Raw genomic sequence first — 24,581 nt, forward strand, 5'->3', positions numbered from 1 at the left:
AAGTCTGACTTGGGTCAGTAAGCACTCAGGATCCTGGTCCTAGGACCCTGCTAGGGGGTTGGCTCAGAGCCCAAGTCCCACTAAGACTCAGATTCAAGCCCTGTCATTTTACAGTGTGGATGCATGGCAAGCCACAGACCTGAGTTAGAAGGTCTACGTAGTGCAGTAGAGATGTGTTAGCATGACTGAAACCCAGGTCCAGCAGTTGTAACCCCATGTTTACAATGCAGCGTGGATGCTGAAGCAAAAGTGTGGAATCACCGAGTCTACAAGCCTATGCCCCACAGACACTACTTTATAGTGTAGACATTCCTCCAAGATTCTGTGGGTAAGATCTCAGTCTTTGCATCTCAGATGAGGCATAGGATACATCTTTAAATTTGCTAAATCTTTCCATGTTCCTCCATCCCATTTAGAAACCCAATATAAATATATTTTTCCATCAATGCACCATAGTAGCTTTGTCTGCATGAGTGAGTGTGGTGATGTCCCCTAGTAATTGGCCCACAGAGGGAATAAGGGGCCTACTGTAACATTTACAGGAATTGTTTTCACTTTTTTGCAAGAGGCTTCTGCTTTGGAGACCAAGGTCCATGGGTTTAGTCCTGACTCCCCCTTGCATGTGATTGACCAAGTTACTGTATCCGTTATCTGCAATGGACAGTTCGTTACGGTTCTATAACTTCATAGAATCATAGAATCATAGAATATAAGGGTTGGAAGGGACCCCAGAAGGTCATCTAGTCCAACCCCCTGCTCGAAGCAGGACCAATTCCCAGTTAAATCATCCCAGCCAGGGCTTTGTCAAGCCTGACCTTAAAAACCTCTAAGGAAGGAGATTCTACCACCTCCCTAGGTAATGCATTCCAGTGTTTCACCACCCTCTTAGTGAAAAAGTTTTTCCTAATATCCAATCTAAACCTCCCCCACTGCAGCTTGAGACCATTACTCCTCGTTCTGTCATCTGCTACCATTGAGAACAGTCTAGAGCCATCCTCTTTGGAACCCCCTTTCAGGTAGTTGAAAGCAGCTATCAAATCCCCCCTCATTCTTCTCTTCTGCAGGCTAAACAATCCCAGCTCCCTCAGTCTCTCCTCATAAGTCATGTGTTCCAGACCCCTAATCATTTTTGTTGCCCTTCGCTGGACTCTCTCCAATTTATCCACATCCTTCTTGAAGTGTGGGGCCCAAAACTGGACACAGTACTCCAGATGAGGCCTCACCAATGTCGAATAGAGGGGAACGATCACGTCCCTCGATCTGCTCGCTATGCCCCTACTTATACATCCCAAAATGCCATTGGCCTTCTTGGCAACAAGGGCACACTGCTGACTCATATCCAGCTTCTCGTCCACTGTCACCCCTAGGTCCTTTTCCGCAGAACTGCTGCCTAGCCATTCGGTCCCTAGTCTGTAGCTGTGCATTGGGTTCTTCCGTCCTAAGTGCAGGACCCTGCACTTATCCTTATTGAACCTCATCAGATTTCTTTTGGCCCAATCCTCCAATTTGTCTAGGTCCTTCTGTATCCTATCCCTCCCCTCCAGCGTATCTACCACTCCTCCCAGTTTAGTATCATCCGCAAATTTGCTGAGAGTGCAATCCACACCATCCTCCAGATCATTTATGAAGATATTGAACAAAACCGGCCCCAGGACCGACCCTTGGGGCACTCCACTTGATACCGGCTGCCAACTAGACATGGAGCCATTGATAACTACCCGTTGAGCCCGACAATCTAGCCAGCTTTCTACCTACCTTGTAGTGCATTCATCCAGCCCATACTTCCTTAACTTGCTGACAAGAATACTGTGGGAGACCGTGTCAAAAGCTTTGCTAAAGTCAAACTTCACCCTTTGCACTTCCATATTAGTGGTGGTTGTTTTTAACCCAGACATTTGTTGGTGGAACTGGAATGCTACACGTGACTTTGCCTCTTGTGCTGGACCTGTCCAAATATCCCTAATTATCTCCGTGATTTTTTCCACCATATTGACCAAATTACAGGTACCTTCTCCCACAAGACAAAGAGGCAAGCATGTTTAGGTCCTTACCCCAAATATCATTCACAACTACTCCAAGACACTCACTATGTGTTGTAGAGATTACACTTAGCATCTGAAAGTGCTGAAGTATGAGCATGAGCGCAATTTGGGAATTTAAATATATTGATGGCCTGAACTTAGAATCATTCCTTTTTTTTTTTAAATCTGGAAATCACCTTACTCACCCAGGATGAATTATTCCTTTAAAAAAAATCTGGAATGCACCAATACTTACTGAAAATCTCACCGTCTTTTAAAAGAAGACTGCTATGCTATAAAGCAATCTGGACACCCTTTCTTGGGCTGTGCTGAAAGAGTATAGAAAGTAGACCCCCCCTTTTTTTTTAGAACAGTATAAATTTGAGCCATCCCACTTTTACTCTTAGAGCTTCCTTTTTTCTTTCCAGCAGATCCTCCCCTTCATTAATGGAAATCCATGTTTGGATCAGATTGACATTACTTGTTCTTACCTACAGCTATATGCTCACGTTTATTGTTAGTTTATCAAAGGCTTTCTTTAGCACTGAGCTGAGGTGTTGTGTTTTCTCTGACTCTTGTTCTCAGTTGGAACCCATAGATTCCCTTCTTACTTTGTGTGTTTCAAATGGCTGATTTATATACTTGTTACTGAAATTTAATTTACGCTCAGGCATAACTTACATTGAAAACCCTGGATAGAGCCCATATGCAGGTCGTTTGATTCCACTCGTATCTGTACATTTATTTTCCTCTCATATGCAACCAAATCTAAATTACAAGGTTAAAAAACATGAAATGATAAAGCTCCTGGGAACATTTAACCAGTCAGCTCCCTATTGGCTGCCCATTCATCCATCATCTATTGTCTTACTCTTGGTCAATGGACAGCACCAGTGCTCTCACGCAACATCTCTTCACTGTCCCCCTCAACTCCCCAGGTCAGAGTGGTATCTCTTCTTCATAGCCACACTTCACTCTTCCCCACATCTTGGACAGGCATAACTCTATTGTGTGTCTGCTGCTGTGAGTAGGAACCCTCTTTTCCCACTCTCCAGTCTGGGGAAACCAGTGCATACAAGATGGGGGTGGGCATGAGGGGAAGAATGAGGAGGGAGGATGACACAAACTCTCTACCTCATTGTGTTTTCTTGTGGGGAACTAGGGAAAATCTTGAACAAAACCCCAAACCTATAAATTATATAATAATACAAAGCACCACATTGTGCAAAAGAGAGGCAGACTGTGGTGCACCTATTAATACACAGAAAATGTCCTCATCTCGGTGACTGGTATCATCTTCCATTGCTAAGAATGGAATTCTGCCAGAAGAATTTTTAAAAAGTCTCTTAATTTTTGCTATCCATGCTATTTCCTGTTTGTCTTTCAGTCCCCTTGCATAGTTTGCTAAGTTTCACGTCCCGATTCTCATGCACTAATGCCATGCTGCAGTGTGTTTGAGTTTCCAACACTGCAGGGGAATGTTGGCTCCAAAAACAACTGTGGTCTGGTTGCATTTAATTTCATGAAAACACTTCTCTCCATGTTCCAACCATCCCTTTAACTCAGTCTTTCAAAAACTACACTGGCACAGTCCCTTAAAGAAAGCCCCTTTTATTAAAGTTACCCCAATATTACTGGGTCAGCATCTGTAGGAATAACCTGCCATATTTTTGTGAGTGGCCATGAAATAAAATTAACTTGTCTCAAGGCAGCTTTGACTTGCACACACAACATTTTCAGAGTGTTGCATTCATGAATCAGTATTTTTTGTGTATTCACAATAGACCTCCCCCTAACATGTTCCCCTCTGGCCTGTGGACTTCGATATGAACCCACCCTCCCATCCATGCTAGGGCTGTACAATGTCATTTATAGTGAGGGATACTGATTGCATGTAAGTTACAGAGCCAAGGGCCATTGCCAGAGGTGAAACTGGGCTGGTACAGTATCCCAGTAAGAAGTAGGCATCCTACTGGCAGGGCCGCCAACAGTGGGGGAGCAAAAGTTGCAGCTGCCCCAGGGTCTGGCATTTTAAATGGGCCTGGGGCTCCCAGCCACCGCTATCATGGCAGTGGCTGGAGCCTCTGGCCCTTTAAATCGCTGCCGGAGCCCTGGACGGGTGCAGGCCGGGAAACACAGAATGGCTGGCTGGAGGAGGCTGACCCCCCAGTCCTGCCCCTTCCACCTGAGGCCCCGCCCCTTCTGGGAGCCCAGAGCTGGGCCCCTGTACCGGTAAGTCTTATGTTACTTTCACCCCTGGCCATTGCACAAGCTTCCTTAAATAAATGAGCTTCCAAAAAGAGGACTCCACAGTTACCCATTTGTGGTTGTAATCGTTTATCTGTGTGTAAACCCCCATTCAGTGCTTTAGAAATGTTGGGGATGTGAGAATGTGTGTACGTGCTGCAGAATACACTATACTATTTATACATTGAACTTACTTCTGAGAACTCAACATTGGATTTCAGTTCAGCTATTCCCTTCCTAGGAGATTGACACAAGTGACCAGTTTTCATGAGGAAGACATATCTGAGTTCATGTAAGTTTGACATCTACTGCAGAGATGCCAGTCCCCTTGCTGTTCAAAGCCTCACAACCCAAATATTTTAATTTCCAAATCTTACTGTCCTATGAGAAATGGCTGGCTTGTGTACTGTATGTCTGAGCAAACAGATCCTAAGTGTTAGTGAGGAAAAATAAGTTTGTCCGTGTGACAGGGTTGGGACTCACCACCGCTGTGCCTCCCACTGGAAATTAGCTCTGTCTGTTCTGGAGCACCCTTTGCTAGGCAGCCTTTATATAGGGCCTAGGCCGGCCCTGATTGGCTCTCCCCAGGCCTTCTCTGATTGGCTCCTGCAGGTCTGCACAGCCTCCCTGGCCTGGTTCAGCCCTTCTTCTCAGGGGGTGGGGCACCACCGCACCACAGTCTGCACAAACATGACCATTGCTAAATTAGTTTAAATCACACTAAATGAATGGACTCGTTGTGGAATGGGAGTTCAGTTTTCCCCTGTCTCATATGCAATATCCCCCCTTGCTGATACTGATTAATCTAGAGAAATCAGAGCTCCCCGAACTTTCTTAGTGTACTAGTGTCTTAAGAAGTGGAAGGGTTTGTGCTTTATTTAGTACATTTAATCCACCATAACTGATCTCATGAGATTTTGCTCTTAATTATGCTTGTGCAAACCTGGAGTAACTACACTAAACTGAGTGGGATTACTGTGGAGATATACGTAGGTAATTGAGACTGGAATCTAACCAAGTATCCAGCGTCGGGACTTTAGCTTAGTATGCCTGGACCCCATTTAAATACCAGTCCAGATAATGTCCTATGGGTTACCCTTCACTCTTCATCTGGGGAAAACAGTTTACCCCTATTTATCCTTGCCCTCTCATTCACTGGGCTATCCACATGTCTAGGGAAAGTAATTCCATAGTGACACGCACCATTAATACTGCCCAGGGAATATTCCATCTGAGATACTAAGAAGGCCTGATGGCTTGCACCCATTTCTTGCAACCACCTGCAGGATACTTTTGAGCTACAACAGCCTGATCGCAGGAGGATTTTTCTTGTTAACAGAGAGAGGGCAAGGTGTGTGGATCTGGATTAAGTTTAGGCTAGTGTTCAGAGTGCAGGTGTGAACTGAACAAAGGCTAAGGTGTAAAATTAGATTTAAAATCAGCTAAATCACATTGTGCCACCATGCAGCTATAATTATCTGTTTCGTGATGAGTACAATAGAAAAGCCTAAGGACAAAAGACAGATGGAGATTCCAGCCCCAAATGGTGGGAACCTCAAAAGGCAGCTGATCTCTTGAGCTTTCCGCCATGTTGGGCAGAATCTGACCATATCTGGAAAACAGGCCTCTTTGGGTTTTAGATCCATCCAAGAGACCAAAACCTTATGGGTGGATTTGGGTCTGGGAATCTGCCTCTGAACATTACCCTGACCCCTAAAATATCTGAGGATAAATGTTGAGGTTTGGGAGCCATTTGACATTTGATCTTGAGTCACAAATCTAATTTTCTGCAGCTTGTTCTGGAATAGGAGGAGACATGGAAATGTATTATGTGATATAAAAATGATGAAGTAGTTGTTAATATTTTAATATGCAAAAATTGTTTTAGCAGCAAGGATGGATTATGTATAATGCATATTTAAAATATTTCTGTTTTGAATTTCCTCAGCAGCTGACAAGGTTCATAATTAAAAAGCGAGCTGGCTAGAGCCAACTAGCTGTTGCTGTGTGGGGTACTCTGAAAGGATAATTGTTAAGGAAGGCTGGGTGTTGGATCTAATGCTGACTGATTAGAGCAGGGATGAGTAAATGCCATACATTCTAGAGCACAACAGAGGGAGCTTATGGAAGGAGTGAGGGGGAACAAGAAAGACAAGAACAAGAAGGTGGAAACCCATTATGTCACTGAACTTCTATCCAATGTGTTTGCTGGTGCCTCCCTTTCTTCTGCTCTCGCCACCAGGGGCTTTTTGATTCACTAGTCCAGGGAATCTCATGATGCACCATGATGGCTGAGTAAGAGGGTAGACCGTGGTGCATCACGGGAGATGTAGTCCAGCCAGACCATAGATTGGAAGAACTACAACTCCTACAAGGCACTGTGATGACATTGCCAAATTGAAATGTTTAGTTTTCAGCCAAAAGTGTTCAGTTTTGAAATTCTGGCTGAAAAGTTGAAATTTTCGATGGGGGTAATTCTGAGCAGCTTTACTGTGGGCCACATTTGTAGAGGAGTTGAACATCGGTGACCTCTTCATTTCAAATGGCTCTGGATATTTTTAACTAGCTTTCTACTTTCCCTTCCCTTTTTATTTAATGTTTTCCTCATTAACAATGTAAGTTTCTGGGGCGGGAGGGAGGGAGAAACTGTGAGAGCTGGACTGATTAGCCATTCAGTTAGAATTTGTTGTAGAAGATATTTGGCTTAGGTTTGCTTTACTAATTTCCTTAGTTGCACTGCAGGACACCCCACTGCACAGATCAATGCTTAGGTCACTGCAGGAGAAATACTGAGCTGCAGCAAATGAGTGCAACACCAGGAGATATTATTTTTTCCACGTGTCTGTTGCAGGGCAAGAATGCAAGTTGTCATTCCCCCTTCCCCACCTTGCACCTAGCTCCCCTCCCCTGGAGGGTGTCGAGTGAGCCCCAGTGGTTACTGGGAGGAGACTGAAAACTATCACTGAAATTTCACAGTAGTTTAGGGTTGCCAACTTTCTAATGGCACAAAACCTAACACCCCTGCCCTGCCCCTTGCTGTGCCCCTTCTCCGAGGCCCTGCCCCTGCTCACTCCATCCCTCCACCCTCACTCACTTTCACCAGGCTGGGGCAGGGGGTTGGGGTGCAGGAAGGGGGTGAGGGTTCCAGCTGGGGGTGCAGGCTCTAGGGCAGGGCCAGGGATGAAGGGTTTGAGGTGTGGGAGAGGGCTTTGGGCTGGGGCAGGGGGTTGGGGTGTGGGCAGGGAATATGGGCTCTGGGCCGGGGGTGTGGGCTCTGGGTAGAGCCAAAAATGAGGGGTTCAGGTTGTGGGAGAGGGCTCTGGGCTGGGTCAGGGGGTTGGGCTGTGCGGGGTGGGGGGGGAGCTGCAGGCTCTGGGATGGGGTTAGGGATGAGGGGTTTGGTGTGCAGGAGAGGGCTCCGGGCTGGGGCTGAGGGGTTCAGAGCAAGGGAGGGGGCATGGGCTCTGGGGTGGGGCCGGGATGAGGGGTTTGGGGTGAAGGAGGGGGCTCTGGGCTGGAACAGGGGGTTGGGCTGTGCGGGGCGGGGGGGGGGAGCTGCAGGCTCTGGGATGGGGTTAGGGATGAGGGGTTTGGTGTGCAGGAGAGGGCTCCGGGCTGGGGCTGAGGGGTTCAGAGCAAGGGAGGGGGCATGGGCTCTGGGGTGGGGCCGGGATGAGGGGTTTGGGGTGAAGGAGGGGGCTCTGGGCTGGAACAGGGGGTTGGGCTGTGCAGGGCGGGGGGGGGGAGCTGCAGGCTCTGGGATGGGGTTAGGGATGAGGGGTTTGGTGTGCAGGAGAGGGCTCCGGGCTGGGGCTGAGGGGTTCAGAGCAAGGGAGGGGGCGTGGGCTCTGGGGTGGGGCCGGGATGAGGGGTTTGGGGTGAAGGAAGGGGCTCTGGGCTGGAACAGGGGGTTGGGGTGTGTGGGGGGGTGCGGGCTCCGGGAGGAGTTTGGGTGCAGGAGCAGTCTGGGGAAGGGGATTGGGGTGCGGGGGGGGATGAGGGGTTTGAGGTCCTGGTGGCACTTACTGTGGCTCCCAGGAAGCGGCCGCCAGGTCCCTGCAGCCCCCAGATGCACGTATGGCCAGGGAGGCTCCCTGCGTTGCCCTCGTGCCTGCAGGAGCCGTGCCCCCAGCTCCGCTTTGTCATGGTTCCCGGCGAATGAGAGCTGCGGGGCTGGTACTTGGGCTGGTGCCAGTGCATGGAGCCTCTGTGGCCACCCTTGCACTTAAGGGCCGGAGGGACCTGGTGGCTGCTTCCGGGAGCTGCGTGGAGCTAGGGCAGGCAGGGAGCCTGCCTTAGCCCTGGGGCCCCCACTGCACCCCCGACCGGACTTTTAACGGCCCGGTCAGTGGTGCCGACCGGAGCCACCAGGATCCCTTTTCGACTGGGTGTTCCGGTCGAAAACCGGACGCCTGACAACTCTCCGTGAGTTATGTCATTTTAAATTTCCTGGGCTAGCTCCTTCATGTTTGAGCCTATTCTTTGGTTTGCTGAATGGTGCATTGTATGTTTCTGTCACTCCGTTTTAGCTCTGTACAGAGCTTGCTGCAATGTTGAGTATGGAATAGAATGGAAGTGTCTCACCTGACGATTTTCAATGGGATTACAGATTTAGGTAAAATAATCTGGTAGACCAGATTGGTAGGAAAACTCCACAGAAAAATCACTGAAACAGAACAAATATTTAACTGGGCAGCCATTGTTCCACCATTCTTCAAAGCACTTGCTGAAGTGGGTTTATTTGCTAAACTTTGGGGGGGCGGTATTGAAATGTGCACCCACAAAATATAGGAATCCACTCTAGGCTCAATAGGAGCTGCAATCAGTTTTACATAATGTGTGTTTAATTGGCCTACACAGCTAGAAGAAGCTACATGTTGCAAACCACTGGCATGCACAGCACCCTGCTTGCCATTTTTCAAATCCACAGTGTGGAATGTGCTGCAGCTCTGACAACTCATTTGATCTTCATGCTGCAATAAATGTTAACGCTTACAATGGAAGAGTTGGTTTGGGTTTTTCCCTGGTTTCAGGAAGGAGTCATCAAGGTCCTCCTGTATATTCAACTTTAAGGCAACATTATCGGGCTTCTCTTGGTTGAAATACAAATAATAGATACTAGTGTACGGGTAGGAGGCTGGGAGATGTAATTGTACCTTAAATGAAGTGTTCTTGATGGATGATTTCCACTGGACAAGGTGAGGTGACATCTTCTATTTATGGAGAGAAGAACATAGATAATTGACAGATTTGACAAGACCAGAGTGGCAAACAAAATAACACTAAAACAGAATGATAATGTATTTCCTAATGGCCTCTTTCACAGCTGTATACACTGATTTAATCTTTCCAAAGCACTCCATTGTTTATGAGGCAGTGGGTACAATTTTATGCCTGACTGAAGAGGTTACTAATAGCTGCCATATTTGTGTTTAAGGACCTACAAAGGATTAAGCAAAGTATTTTAAAGCAATGAGCCATAATAAACTAATAATATATTGAGAATAATAAATGTTTTTAATCCAATAATTGATGGCAGAACTGGCAAACGTTAAGTGACAAAAACACTAATTATAAATGCAGTTGCTAAACATATATTCACTAGAGAGAGTAAAATTAAAAACATGGTAGAAAGTTTCTGTAAGTCCCACGTGCAACTAGTTACAGCGACAGGACAGTACCTCACTAGCTGTTTTTCCTCATTTAAAAAGTAATCCATAGCTAAGAGGGCACACTTTACTCTTTTTCAAAATACTGTATCTACTTAGAGGTGTTATGTCAATGCCTGAAGCTCAGACTCGATTGGACATGCAGTGGACTCACTTCCATTTTACTGGGGTTTGTATTCCTAGAATCACAAGTTCAGGCACTGCACAAGTTAGAAGTAGAGATGGACCAAGCTCAAATGTTTGGGTGGTTTGGATAGTTATCATAAACTTTGCACTCTTCTTTCTCCCTTCTACTTCTTACCTATGTTCATGTCATGTTACTGACCTCATCCATGCTCACCCTCCCCACAGTAAGGATCCACTACAGATTCTTGCTCCAACTGCCAAAGATTTGGTGGTTCAAGTCAGTTCCTCAAGATCAAGTTTTCCTCTGATTTTGAGTAGCATCTTCAATAGAATGGATTGGATACAGGTGACCCTGAGATAAGATGGAGATAAGTGCCCTAAAAGTCCTCTCAAGTGATAGGTAGGAAAATCTGTGATCTGCTGGATTTAGACTAAGAAAATGGACTGTTGCCCACCAGAGCCTCAAACAGATACACCCACTAGTTTGTCCTGATTCAATGCATTTTAGAAGAAAATGATGCACAGTGCTTAATGAGATACCGATGTAATAAGATATTGTATGAAATCACTATATAGAATTTCGGCTTATGAAAATGAGCCTTTGTTGTGAATCAGGCAAGGTGTCATGCTGATGTAATGAGATTATGGATGCTAGAAATCTAACTGAGGTAAGGTCTAAAGTTAGCACAGGTTGTTAAAGCAAAGAGCCTTTTGAAGGGTGGTGAGTGCTTCTGACTCTGTGTGTTATGAATTTACCTGTATTTTGCTAAATAACAAGTCATTCAGGTGAGCTGTGGGCAAAATAAACTCTCCAAACCTCCAGGTGCTTAGCACCTGCAAAAGTCAAGACACAATATGAGGTTAACAGCCATCACCATGCAAGTTTTCTGCTAGTTAGCAAACAGGAAGCCATGAGGATGACAATGACAGTCTTCTCCCCAGAGTGCTTGGGGAAGAAAATCTTTCACCCACACACTTCCTAAAGCACATCACCATTCACTTACAAATCCATCCAAAGCTGCTAGTGTATAGAAGCTGAGACCATCTGAAAGCAGTTGGCTGCTTCTAGCCCAGTTTGAAGCAGACAGGGTTTCACATACACCCACACAGCACCCTAATTACTGGCACCCTTGTAGGCCATCTCAGCACAGAGAAGCAGCACTGAATTGGCCCAGCGTGCTGCGGTAATTTTTCACACCTAAGGATTTTCCTTCCAAGTCTGAGCTGAGATATTGGCATTGTAGTGGGGAAACTTGCAATGCTGCTGCCCTTGCTGTATTAAAGATTAAGTCATGTGACAAAATCTCCAGAAATACATCCAACCACAACTGGCAACCCTAACAAGCAGGGTCCTGCTCATTTGGACTTTGTGTGTAGCTATTTGGATTATAGGGGCTATGCCGCAAATTGAAGGAGCACATAGGTAGGAAGTAGACCCAGGTAGCAGACCTGGACTCTCGACAGGGAGGGAATCTGCTGGTGTTATTTTCCACAGGGCTCTGGGCTGGGACCCAGTGGAGAGGGAGGGTCTGGATCACCTTACCACGTCCCACTTAAAAGCAAAGGTCTAGATGCAGAGAGAGAGGCTCAAAACACTCCTGGCCTGTGGTCAGGAACCAGGCACCAATACCAACCCTGAGAGAGAGGGGGTGGAGGTCAGGTGTGCTAACCACTAGAGGAGCTGGTCCTACACACATACTACTGCACCCATTCTGTAGAAGAGGATTGCTCTCATATATAGTTCTAAACACTTATTGAATGCTTTGTGTTTTGGATCCTGTGTGTCTTGGTGCATTAGAATACTTCAGATCACATTTCATCCTGTTCCATTTCTGGATTGTAAACAGATGCAAAAAGTGCTATTTTTGCATCTTGTTACAAACATCCATGTACAAACATTTCTGTGCAGTTACAACAATGGATATTGATTATATTACATTTGAGGACCTCTAGCTCCCTGTTTCTACACTGCATTAAATCATCTCCAAAAAGACTGAGCAAAATCTGTTTCTCCTCTTCCTCTTCCCCTAATGTTACCAAGCTGTTCTGGCTCGATTGTGCCTGAATTCATGCCAGATTCTCAGTAAGATTTATGCAGTTGGTGCTGCAGAGAAAATAAGTATCTGACAAGATGAAAAATGTTGAGGTACACCTGGCGTTGAGTACTCTCTGCTCGTAACATTTCTGCCTCCTGGTTCTAATAGAAGCCATTTACATGACACTATTTCCGAATATTTTCAAACATCCTTCTTATATATAAACTTGCTTGTAGGAACTGGCAGGACTTCAGTCTTCCCTTAATGGCCCGTGTACCCCAAGGAAGGTGCACATAGTGAGTTCGTGTAGAAACAACAATTTAATAGCCTTACGGAGAAGCAGAACATACACATGATTCATACCCTCCAGGAAAATACTTGTAGGTATAATAGCAGTCCAAGTGTTCCGATAATTTGCTGCAACAGTGTAGACTTTTTACCTGCAGCCTAGTTTGCAGCTGCTCCTCAATCATTCATACACTCAGAGTTCAAGATGCCAGGCAATATAAACTTGAATTAGGAAGGGAATTTCACAGCCACTGACTTTGAAAAATGGGCCACTTATATAGGTGCCCAAATACAGATTTAGGTGCCAAACTTTAGATGTCCAAGTTAGAATATCTTAGCCATCAGAGCCTCCCCTCCTAGGTTGTGAGTTCTGTGCAGAGTTCTCACCCCAGATATCACACAACTCTCTCTCATCTGGTTGGTTGGTTAATGAGTAAGATGAAGCTGTTTATCTATCTAGCCTAAACAAGCAGGAATCATTTCAGTCACTCATGTATTGATAGTAGGAGATTTCCATTATTAGACATAATTAAGGCCTCATATACATGCAGAACTCCCATCTACTTGACTAGGAACACATACAAATATTTGAGGGTAGAATTTACCCTCTGATGTTTGGAGGAAAACGATATGCAGGGGTGGGGTGGTCCTCTGGGTCTACATGATTTTGGAATAGTATAGTAAGAAAAATGGATTAAGTTTAATGGGCAACAGGTAGCTGGGGAAATTAGTTTGGTAAGTCTTTAACTCGCTTTGCAGCCATTAAATTCAGAGGAAAAAAATTATTATGCTTTTGCCATAACTGACAATCAGGGGAAATGGGTGAATGGCTTTTAGAATAATACAAAGCAATAAAATATGCAGGAACTCATTAATATGTCTGTTATGTAAAAGGCTGTGAATCATAAGCTTTTGTATTGTTAAAACACTAGCAAGAGGTTTGAATTTCAATAAAACATATAAGCAGCATTTAATATAACACACTAACTGCAATATTATGAAGTGTATCCCATCTCGCAAGAAATTCCTTTATAATGTAACACTTCTCATTTCAGTAACTTTATTTGTGATTTAAAAGAAAAAGGATCTTATCATATTGAATATGCACTTTAAGGTACTTAATAAAATGTTATTTCAAACAGTGCTCGTTTAGCCTCCTGTTCATGCAAAAGTTGTCATACAGTCCCTGTTACTTCCCTAATTTTCCTTCATTTCTACATTTGAAATGACAAATGTTGTTAATTTGAAATATGGACCTCAAGTCTGGTCACTCTGCTTCTGCAGTTTCTACTCTAATAAATGCATTATGATGAGGGTTTGACCATTCAAAGGCACTCAGCTACTACAGGGATGATGGGTACACCTGTATAGAACAGGATAGAATGGCCATGCTCTTGAAACTTTTGTCTGGGGTAACTTTGGGTTGACAACTACTGTAGTAAGAGATATTAAGACTATTAAATGGAAGCAGGGAGTCAATCCATCTGTGTATATCTCCTTAGAGCTTTGAATTCTAGAAGCTCAGAACCAAAGTTCAGTCCTCTTTTTTCCCTCCTTACCAGTGTTGTGACTGACACAGTGTCATGTCACAATGCAGCACTGAAACCCCTGCAATGCAACCACCTTAACATTTACGGAACAAAAACCATTAATCATAGCAACCCACTCCTGATTAGCAAGACACTTATGTTAGTCAAGCATCAGAGGGGTAGCCAAGTTAGTGTGGATCTGTAAAAGTGGCAAGGAGTCCTGTGGCACCTTATAGACTAACAGACATATCGGAACATGAGCTTTTGTGGGTGAATACCCACTTTGTCGGATGCATGTAGTGGACATTTCCAGAGGCAGGTAGAAATATGCAAGCAAGAATCAGGCTAGGGATAACGAGGTTAGTTCAATCAGGGAGGATGGGGCCCTCTTCTAGCAGTTGAGGTGTGAACACCAAGAGAGGAGAAACTGCTTTTGTAGTTGGCGAGCCATTCACAGTCTGTGTTTAATCCTGAGCTGATGGTTTCAAATTTGCAAATGAACTGAAGTTCAGCAGTTTCTCTTTGAAGTCTGGTCTGGACGTATTTTTGCTGCAGGATGGCTACCTTTAGATCTGCTGTTGTGTGTCCAGGAACATTGAAGTGTTCTCCTACAGGTTTTTGTATATTGCCATTCCTTATATCTGATTTGTGTCCATTTATCCTTTTACATAGGGACTGTCCAGTTTGGCCTGTGTACATAGCAGAGGGGCATTGCTGGCACATGATGGCGTATATTATATTGACGGACATGCAGGTGAATGAACGGGTGATGGTGTGGCTGATCTGGTTAGGTCCTGTAATGGTGTCGCTGGTGTAGATATGTGGGCAGAGTTGGTGTCGAGGTTTGTTGCATGGATTGGTTCCTGAGTTAGAGTTACTATGGTGTGGTGTGTAGTTGCTGGTGAGATTATGCTTCAGGTTGGCAGGTTGTCTGTGAGCAAGGACTGGCCTGCCTCCCAAGGCCTGTGAAAGTGAGGGATTGTTGTCCAGGATGGGTTGTAGATCACTGATGATGTGTTGGAGAGGTTTTAGCTGAGTGATGGCCAGTGGAGTTCTGTTGGTTTCTTTCTTGGGCTTGTCTTGCAGCAGGAGGCTTCTGGGTACACGTCTGGCTCTGTTGATCTGTTTCCTTATTTCCTCGTGTGGGTATCGTAGTTTTGAGAATGCTTGGTGAAGATCTTGTAGGTGTTGGTCTTTGTCTGAGGGGTTGGAGCAAATGCGGTTGTACCTCAGTGCTTGGCTGCAGACAATGGATTGTGTGGTGTGTTTGGGATGGAAGCTGGAGGCATAAAGGTAGGCATAGCGGTCGGTGGGTTTTCAGTATAGGGTGGTGTTAACGTGACCATCACTTATTTGCACCGTGGTGTCTAGGAAGTGGACCTCCCGTGTAGACTGGTCCAGGCTGAGGTTGATGGTGGGGTGGAAGCTGTTGAAATTGAGGTGGAATTCTTCCAGGGTTTCCTTCCCATGGGTCCAGATGATGAAGATGTCATCAATGTAACGTAGGTGGAGAAGGGGCGTGAGTAAACAAGAGCTGAGGAAGCGTTGTTCCAGGTCAGCCATAAAAATGTTGGCATATTGTGGGGCCATGCGGGTGCCTATAGCGGTGCCACTGGTCTGGAGGTAAATATTGTCACCAAATTTGAAATAATTGTGCTTGAGGATAAAGTTACAGAGCTCAGCAATCAGTTGTGCTGTGACATCATGAGGGATACTGTTCCTGACCGCTTGTATTCCATCTGTGTGTGGGATGTTTGTGTAGAGAGCCTCTACATCCATGGTGGCTAGGATGGTGTTTTCTGGAATATCACCAATGCATTGTAGTTTTCTCAGGAAATCGGTGGTGTCACGGAGATAGCTGGGAGTGGTGGTGTCGTAGGGCCTGAGTAGAGTCCACATATCCAGACAGTCCTTCACTGAGAGTGCCAATGCCTGAGATGATGGGGCGTCCAGGGTTTCCGGGTTTGTTAGTGTTTTCTTTTGTACTTTAAATTGTGCTTAAGCAGCTACCTAGCTGCTAATTATTTTGCACATTGCAAAGCTCCCAGTGATATGGGACTGAACCATTTAAGAAAACCAAATGGGGATTCTACGTTATTTATATTCTATTTCTGGTTAGGATTATACTTGGCACAACATAAATAACGTGTGTGGAGTGAAATCTAATGTGATCATGTAACTGGGATAATTGAAGGAGTTTCTTTTAATATTTAATTAGTGAAACCTGAAGTCATTGGAGGGACTCCTCATTTACACAGGTGTAGTTTGGATCAGAATCTGGCTCTGGCACATGGATCCAAACCTGCTATTGGAAGAGGGGGGGTGCGGGAGGGAGGTAACCGAAGCCGGTGGGAAGATGAAGACAATCTAGACCAGGGCTCGGCAACCTGTGGCACACGTGCCAATTTTTAATGGCACGCTGCTGTCTGCTGGACCCAGGCAGACAGCAGCGTACCACTAAAAATCCGTCCCAGCCCGGCCTGCTCTTTTCCGCCCACCACGCTCTCCTTGCAGGGCAGGCAAGCTTCCCCCTCCCCCAGCCTCTTCCCCCAGCGTACTGGGTTCCTGCCCCTCCTTCTCTCCCTCCCTGCGGCCAATCAGCTGACGGCCCTCGCTACGGAGGGGGAGAGATAAAAGCGGAGCCACAGTGCGCTCTCTGCTCCGGGGACCTTGGGGAAAGGGGTGGAATCAGGGCATATCCCCTCCAGCCCCCTGCCATGAGCCACTCAGGGCAGGGGGCTGGGAGCACCCCCACGACCCCAGCCCACACCCCCCAGCCCTCTGCCCTCACCCCTGAACCCCCCACAACCCCAGCCCTGACTCCTGCACCCTTCTCACACACCTCCAGCCCCCCCACACCCCATGCCCTGACTCTTGCACCCCCCACATCCCCACTCCCACCCTGAGCACCAAACAGGAGCTCCTGCACACACACACACACACATTCCCACCTGCATCCATCGCACCAAATGGGAGCTGCCCAGGTAAGCACTCCAAACCCAAACCTCCTGCCCCAACTGTGAGCCCCCTCCCTCATTCTAGCTCATGGCCAAACCCTGCACCCCAACCCCCAGGCAGCTCCTTCACCCCCAGCCCTGTTCTCAGCACACTCCCACCCTCATCTCAGCGCAGAGAGAGGAAGAGAATGGCTAGAACCAGGGAGAAGGCAGGTACCTACTCTATGTGGACAGGGCTGGGACTCCGGGCTGGCAGCCGGGACCCTGGCTGGCAGGAGCCGGCGGATGGAACCCCAGACCGGCAGCGGGCTGAGCCACTCAGCCCACTGCCAGCTGGGGTTCCAGCCGCAGGCCCCGCTCAGCCTGCTGCCGGCCTAGGTGAACGAAACCGCAGGCCAGCAACAGGCTGAGCGGCCCAGCGGCGTAAGATCAGCATTTTAATTTAATTTTAAATGAAGCTTCTTGAACATTTTGAAAACCTTGTTTACATGCGACAATAGTTGAGTTATATAATATATAGACTTATAGAGAGAGACCTTCTAAAAAACGTTAAAATGTATTACTGGTATGCGAAACCTTAAATTAAAGTGAATAAATGGGGACTTGGCACACTACTTCTGAAAGGTTGCCCACCCCTGATCTAGACAATGAAACATTGTAGCCTAAAGTTATTTAGTTGTTCTTCAATATTTTGAAGTGAATTTCTGCTCTGGGAAGTGACTTCATAAAAATGGTATTGTGGCACCAAGAGCTGAATATCAGCTAGACTCAGTTCACAAGTGACAGGGTGTTACCACACACTCCCAGCCCTAGAAACTCAATATGGGATCTGAAAAAGTGAGGCTAAGCTCTAAGAAAAGCTTCTGCATGATCCCCCATAATACAAGCTCAGAAGGCCACACTCTGCTCTCAGTTGCACCTGTGCAACCTTTTTGCCTTCACTGAGGGAACACAGGCGTAACCAAGGTCAGAATATGAAGACAATGGGCTTTCACAGGTGTGCGGACAAATGGAACTTAGGTAACAATTCTCTTGAAGATGCATGAGCCAGAAAAGAATCCAGTGGACTCTCTGAAATGTATAGCCTCTGCAGGGTGTGACAGTAGAAAACAATTATTTCTGTGACTAAATTAAACAGTTCTGACTTTGAATACCAACAAGGAGCAGGCTGGCTGTGTAAGAAGGTGACGTTTTCAAAAGTATAAAACCCAGTATCCTGTAAATCAAGGCCAGGTGCACCGTTCTGTTAATGTAAGTAAACTGTGAAAGTATTTGCAGAGCCGTAAGAGAGTAAATCACCAAATGACAGCAAGTGTCTTTGACTAAGCAATGCCAATGTGCCTTGCATAGTCAACAGTTCTGTTAGGTCTGGTTTGTAAGAGCCAGATCACTGAAATAGCAGAGAATTGTTATTTTTGTCCCCAAGTGCGGGAGCTACAATTGTGGCTGGTACCTACTGGGAGCTGCACCGAGTCAGATGCTCCTTCCCAACTGTAATGTTGTAATGTAATGTAATGGGTAGGGGTCAGTAACGATCCAGCAGTTAGTGTTTAAGTTTGAGGATTGCAGCACCTATACACCCTGAAATCTCATGTTCACGTCTTGACAGGGATGACAGTTCTTTCATCTTTTACAGGTCAATAAATTGAGATCTCTCCAGCAGCCTCTGTGTGATTGGTTGGTTTTGATTTGGGTTGCGTTTGTTGGTTTGTTTGGACAGGAGTTCTCAATTTCCAAGTTCTTGTCTGTGATTTGTGTGTTTTAAACTGCTCTAGCACTTTCCCCTGCAGGAACGAGTTTACATTAATGTCCTTGGCCAAAATTTCTCCTCCGTATCACTGTTGTGCAGTATGCTGTGTATGCCAGTTTGTCTCACAGCTCAGATCCATCTTTACTCTTAACTCCCCCATGCTGTTTTCTTTCAAAGTAATTATCCAAAAGGAATTTGCATTAGCAGTCAGCTGTCCTGTCTCAGCTCTCCCAAAGAAACATTTGTAATGATCAGGTAAGGATTTTCCAATGGAGGTGTTGCAACACAGTCTCCTAACTACCTCTTCTCCTACAACACAGAATGTATACACTGTTTCTATACCACCACTGATCTAGTGTGACCTTCCGCCTAATGCAGCCTACAGAGAATCTCACCTAGTAATTCCTGCGTCAAACCAGACTCCCAATTGAATGAAAAGTCCAATCTCAGTTTAAAGGCATGGAGAATACAACCCTAGGTAAGTTGTTCTAATGGCTAATTATTCCTTTTTTCTGACAAATGCTCATATCCATGCAGAATGCTGCTGCAAAGGTCATTTTCCTAGCCTGTCATTTGATATCATCCCTCCACTGGCTTCTCTTCCTTACTTCAAACATAAGCTTCTAGTCTTTACTTTTAGGCCTTTCATGGCTTATCTCTCCTTCACTATTGACAGGCCCTTGATGCTGGCCTCCATCATCCACTGGTTAAATTTTCAGACAAGCTCATGCATGCTTTATCCCATGCTGCCCCCACGCTTGGAAGGTACTTTACATTAAAAAAGACAATTCATAATAGTGTGTCCTTGCCTCAAGGGCACCCCCTCATGTTGGGAAGTAGCATTGCAGGTCTTCTTCCCCTCTTTGCACCCGCCTTTGCGCTCCACTCACCCCTCTGGCTGAGAAGCAGCTAGTTCAGATTGCTTTCAGAGTAACAATGTCCAAGTGTAGTCCAAAGACTCAACCTATCCTCTGGGCACTTTGCTCAACCTGCTCCTGGGGTTCCACTACCTTTCACCAGCTCTAGTGTCAGTCTTCTCAGGTTGCCCATCCAGCCTCCAACAGTCTTTAGTGCTTTGTCCCTTCACGGGAGCTAGCCTGCCTCACTGTTACCTGTGGCTTCTTCCTTGACTGAACACTCTCAACCTATTTCTAAGGCCCACATGTCTGAGTTATCATCTGATCCTTCATTAGTCCCCCCATCTCTTGCCGACAGGTAACTCCCTAATCATCACCCAAGTAAAATGAACCAACTGGGCCTTTAACTCTTTTTCGCATGAAATGGGGAGCTTCACCCCATCACACATTTCATTGGTCTCCTTCAAGTCCTCCCTTAAAACTCTCCTTTGCAGTGACAATGGTTAGGTTGCTGGTGTGCTGACACCACTTCCTATCATGCTCACCAGTATGGCCTCAGTTTTGTCCCTGTACTTGCTGTCAGTCTGTGTGTATTCATCCATTGTCTCTTTGGGTCACGGGCTGCCTTTTTTGGTCTGTTTGTACAGCACCGAGCACATGACTGGGTGTCCTAGGCAATTTTGAATCATTTGATGAGTAGTTTGTCAACACACTTCAGCCTATCGGTTGTTACCAAACAGTTCACTTCACTATTTGCCTAATGCAATCGGTAACAGAGGGCCTGATCCAGAGCCCACTGAAGTCAATGGAATAATTCCCTTGATTTCAGTGGACTATGGACCAGGCTGGTAAGTTATGTGGTAGAACTCTTATTTTTCCCCCCTCCCTGATTGCATGACTGGAACTCTTTAAACAGGAGAGTGATGAATATTGCAATTAACAAATACTCTGGGGCTACATCTACACTATGCACCACTGACAGCAACCACATGTAGCTACACACTGCAGTGAAAAGCATTGATACTGCAGCGTGTAGCGACATGTGCCAATGAAAGACTCCTGCCAGTGGGGAAAGGCTTCCGCAGCCACTATGCGAGGGAAAAGTTCTGGAAGGGGGAGGCAGTGGGGAAACCCACATGCCGGAGCCTTTCCCCACTGCCTCCCACACTGCCAGAACCTTTGCCCGCTGCTGCAGTCTTTTCCCTGTGGCAGAAAAAGTCTCCAGCAGCCAGGAGGTAGCAGGACACTGCACTGCTAAAAGTAGCAGTGTAGACAGGGAGGCACGGGTTAGAGGAGTAAAGAGGCACACAGGGGATGTGCTCACATACATACCTGCAGCCATGTCTTTACTCTGCTTGTCCAAGCCATGCCTACACTGCTATTTATACCAGCGCAAGGGGGGCTACATGCACATATACTTTATACACTGCCAGAAGAAGCATGCAGTGTAGACATAATGTTGATGACATACGAAGAAGGGGGTATTTTCACCCTTTGCAGAAACCAAGCACAGGACACCATATTAAGTCCCACCTAGCCCTATTTTGTGGATTGGAGTGGTGCACAGGGCTCGTGTTAGCCCAGCTAGGAGAGATGATATACCCCTGCAAAGAATCTTTTGTGAGCAATTGCCTATTTGTGTGATAATGATTAACAAAGGGTGCAAACGTGGTGGAAGAGAACTAGTTCTCATTTTGCCCTGAAATCTGTTAATTTGTATCAATGTAATGGATATAAAGGCTGTTACATTTTTAAGTGTCAAAAATAGCAAATTTATGGTTGTGTGACATTTACCTCCACATCCTCATTCCAAAATAGGGTTCGAAACTCATTTTAAGATAGCTACTTTAATAAGTGTTTAAGATAAGAAAACATATTCCTCCATGACAGCTGTCCTGAAGAAATATACCGTGTTCCAGGAGGGCAGCCAATGAGTCTGTTGCATCTCTGCCGACTGCTGCCCATATTATCTAAATCATAGAATCATAAGACTGGAAGGGACCTTGAGAGATCATCTAGTCTAGTCCCCTGCACTCATGGCAGGAGTAAGTATTGTCTAAGTATAATCCATACTGACTTACAATAAGAAACTGGAAAGCTTTATTTTCCTCCTAGTTGAGCCTCTGCCCACTCTCCCAACCTGCTTTCTCTCTTCAAGAATACAGTAACATTGGCTCCAAGTAAACACTGTTTTTAAAATCTGGAGCATGCTCTCCTATTGTAAGTGAAGTCAACTGCTGAGTTTAATTCAGGATGTGTCTGTATGGCCTGTCTGGATAGGATCTATACATTAAGGCCTTTCTTCTCTGTTCATTCAGTGCCACTTTCATAACCTCCAGCCCTGCTGAAAATCTGACAGTTTTGAAGGTTGTCCTGGTGACCTGAAGAATCTCCCCAAAGCGTGAGGTTAGGCACTGGGCAGGTAGGCTTATTCCTAATGGCATAATAGTTTTCTAATAACCCTCTACTCTTTGTTTCTTCTACTGCATTTCTCAGCTGTATCATGCGTCTTACAGAATGAATTCTTGCTGCAAGGAGTCAATGGAGTTCTTTTTCTGGGTACATTCATTCCCACTTCATACTGAAATGTAAACCATTGCTAGATACAGGAATTTATTATTACTAAATGGGGCTAGGATCCAATCTAGGTGAAAGGTCCCTCCCACAGTGAATCAAAGGTTTGAGACTCGGGTGCATACGCTTCCTTTAGAGAAACACAGCCTCATCGCTGCAGGAACATACACAACAGGCAGCCAGCAAAGGAGAACCTACACTCCTAACCTAAGAGAGATACTTAATATTTGAAACAAGCTGTTGCTTCCCAACAAATATGAAATACTGGCCACAGTACTGTGATGAAGTCTCATAATCTGAGCCCTATGGGCCTGTCCTATCATGGTTCACTATCTTGACCTTGCCTTTCGTCACTGCTCTGGTGTGGTGATAGCCACGTAGCGAGCCAGTTGGGCTGTAGGGAACAGCAGGCATGCACAAGCTCCTGATCATTCTGTGATTGACACTCTGAGATCAGGCATGGACTGGCTGCTGCCTGATGCGCACCCTCTTCCCTTTAGGTCACTAGGGTCTAAATATAGGGATAGGCACCAAACATTACCTCAAGTTCTCCTCTTCTAGCAAGAGTGGCCAATAGAAGTGAGTGGGAGGCTTCACTGAGTTGGGCAGAGAGAAGATGAATGGGGAAGTGGGGTAATTTTAGGGATTTTTTCCCTCCATGCTCCGTCTCCATCCCAGTACGGCTCTTGTTGACCATTTGAAAACAGCCATCTGCAGAGTCCGCTAAGGGAAGCAGCTGTGTAGTGATGCTCCTGGCCCACTGTGCTCCCGAGTGCACCCGGGTGTGCGACCAGTATCAGTGCTGGAATGTTGCTGTCACTGAGGATGGGCTCTCCAGTCTCCGTGGCGCAACACAGCTCTCACAAGTGACTGGGCCCCTCGTGCAAACTACATGAGTCCAATGTCCCCCTGCCAGACGGGGGTCCAGGTTTGTGAATCTATGCCTGGCAAGGTGACATTTGGCAATGAGTAACTTGAATTTTTCTATATCTCTGTCCTAGTAGAGATCTGCAGATACTGAGACCAGCTCTGCCCACTTGTAACTGTGGATAGTTGCAATTATTTACCATTACTGGATCAGCTGGTATTTAAATAATCTTTTTATATTCCTTGCAAGGTTTAAATATGATTAAAAGTAGACCGATTGAAAAGCAAGTCTGGTTTATCTCTGGTTGACCCAGCAAACCACATCTTTTTAATTTCATGCATCACTGGGATGATACGTCATGCTTTTTGCAGTGCGACAGCTTGCTACATTGCATAACTCAACATGCTGATGCCATCGGTCATGCAAAATTAGTCAAACCCAGGAAATTCAAAACAACAAGCAGCTTCCCCAGAAACACACATTGTTCAACAAACATCACCCTCCCCCCTCCCCTTTACAATCCTATTAAAACTCAGCACTTTTGAAAGATACAGCTGGGTCACAGTTCTGTCGTGTGAATCATTTTGTGGCTTTTTGACACAGCCCTGCACTGGCTGGGTGGGGAGGGAATAGTGTGGAGCTGCACTTCCCCACAGAGGCACAGCGCCTGTTGGGGCTTCCTGCTTGCACTGGGGAGGGGTATAACTTTACTACACCTCCTAAAGGGATTCGACCTGCTCCCCCTCTGGTGTTGCCAATTCTGACTGGGATACAAGGAGGGAGGAGCCATGGTTCCACTTACTCCCCACTCCTATCATCCCAGTTGCTCTTAGTGAGGGGGAGGGAGGAATCTCAGGGCAGGTCTACTCTGAACTTCCATCGGTATAGTTACTTCTCTCAGGGGTGTGAAATATCCATACCCCTGAGATATGTAGCTATGCCAACCTAACCCCCAGGCTAGACATGGCTGAGTGGCAGAAGAATTCTTCCGTTGACCTAGCTACCACCTCTGGGGGAGGTGGATTAACTACAGAGATGGGAGACCCCCTCCTGTCACTGTAGAGAGTATCTACGCTGAAGCACTGAGTGCCACTGTAGCATTAAGTGTAGATGTAGCTTTAGGAACAGCTGCCACACTCCACTGGCACAAGGGCTGCAATTCTGATATGGGCCTTTATATAGGCCTCACCAAGCAGCGTGGCTTTTTATATCTTCCCTTCCTGCACCATTCAGCCATATAAGGGCCAGCCACAATCTGGCCTTTGTGGTCAGTGTTTTTACTGAGACATGCACAAGTGCAGCTCCCTGAAGCGCTTTTGGTCTTTTGTGGAACTGTAGTAAGGCCAGCTGGGTTATCTGCAGTAAACGTAGGTCATCTGGGTTTCCTTCTCATCCCCAGTTCAGGGAACTCAAGTATCCTCCAGACAATTCAGTGTTCCTTTCCTTAGTACCATCTCCATTTAAAAACCTGAACTGATCTACCAGCACAAACTTGTGGTTTGGGTTGTGCTCTGGATGCAGGGTAAAGCTAAGCTGCCAAGAATAAAGGATTGACAGAGGGTTTACATATTTTCTGTGTCAAAGGTTATAGTGTGCTGTTGGGTAGGACTCACATTATACCCTTCATTTCTGGCAAAACTTCCTCTTAATATCTGACCT

At 46.0% G+C, this 24,581-nt stretch overlaps 1 protein-coding gene and 1 long non-coding RNA gene across 7 annotated transcripts in view; one reads left to right on the forward strand and one right to left on the reverse strand.

Moving 5' to 3' along the window:
• DAB1 (DAB adaptor protein 1) overlaps nucleotides 1–24,581 on the forward strand; it is a 697,001-nt gene that overhangs the window by 213,772 nt on the left and 458,648 nt on the right. The window lies entirely within an intron of this gene.
• Nucleotides 1–24,581, reverse strand: part of LOC125641086 (uncharacterized) — a 48,934-nt gene that overhangs the window by 8,157 nt on the left and 16,196 nt on the right. The window contains exon 2 of one of the 2 annotated variants that reach the window (XR_012669729.1): nucleotides 9,425–9,481. The exons of the other annotated variant lie outside the window; for it this stretch is intronic. This is a non-coding gene — a long non-coding RNA (uncharacterized LOC125641086). The remainder of the gene's footprint in view (nucleotides 1–9,424; nucleotides 9,482–24,581) is intronic. 2 annotated transcript variants of the gene reach the window in all.

The sequence above is a fragment of the Caretta caretta genome, chromosome 8 (genome assembly GCF_965140235.1).
Source record: "Caretta caretta isolate rCarCar2 chromosome 8, rCarCar1.hap1, whole genome shotgun sequence".
Lineage (NCBI taxonomy): Eukaryota > Metazoa > Chordata > Testudines > Cheloniidae > Caretta > Caretta caretta.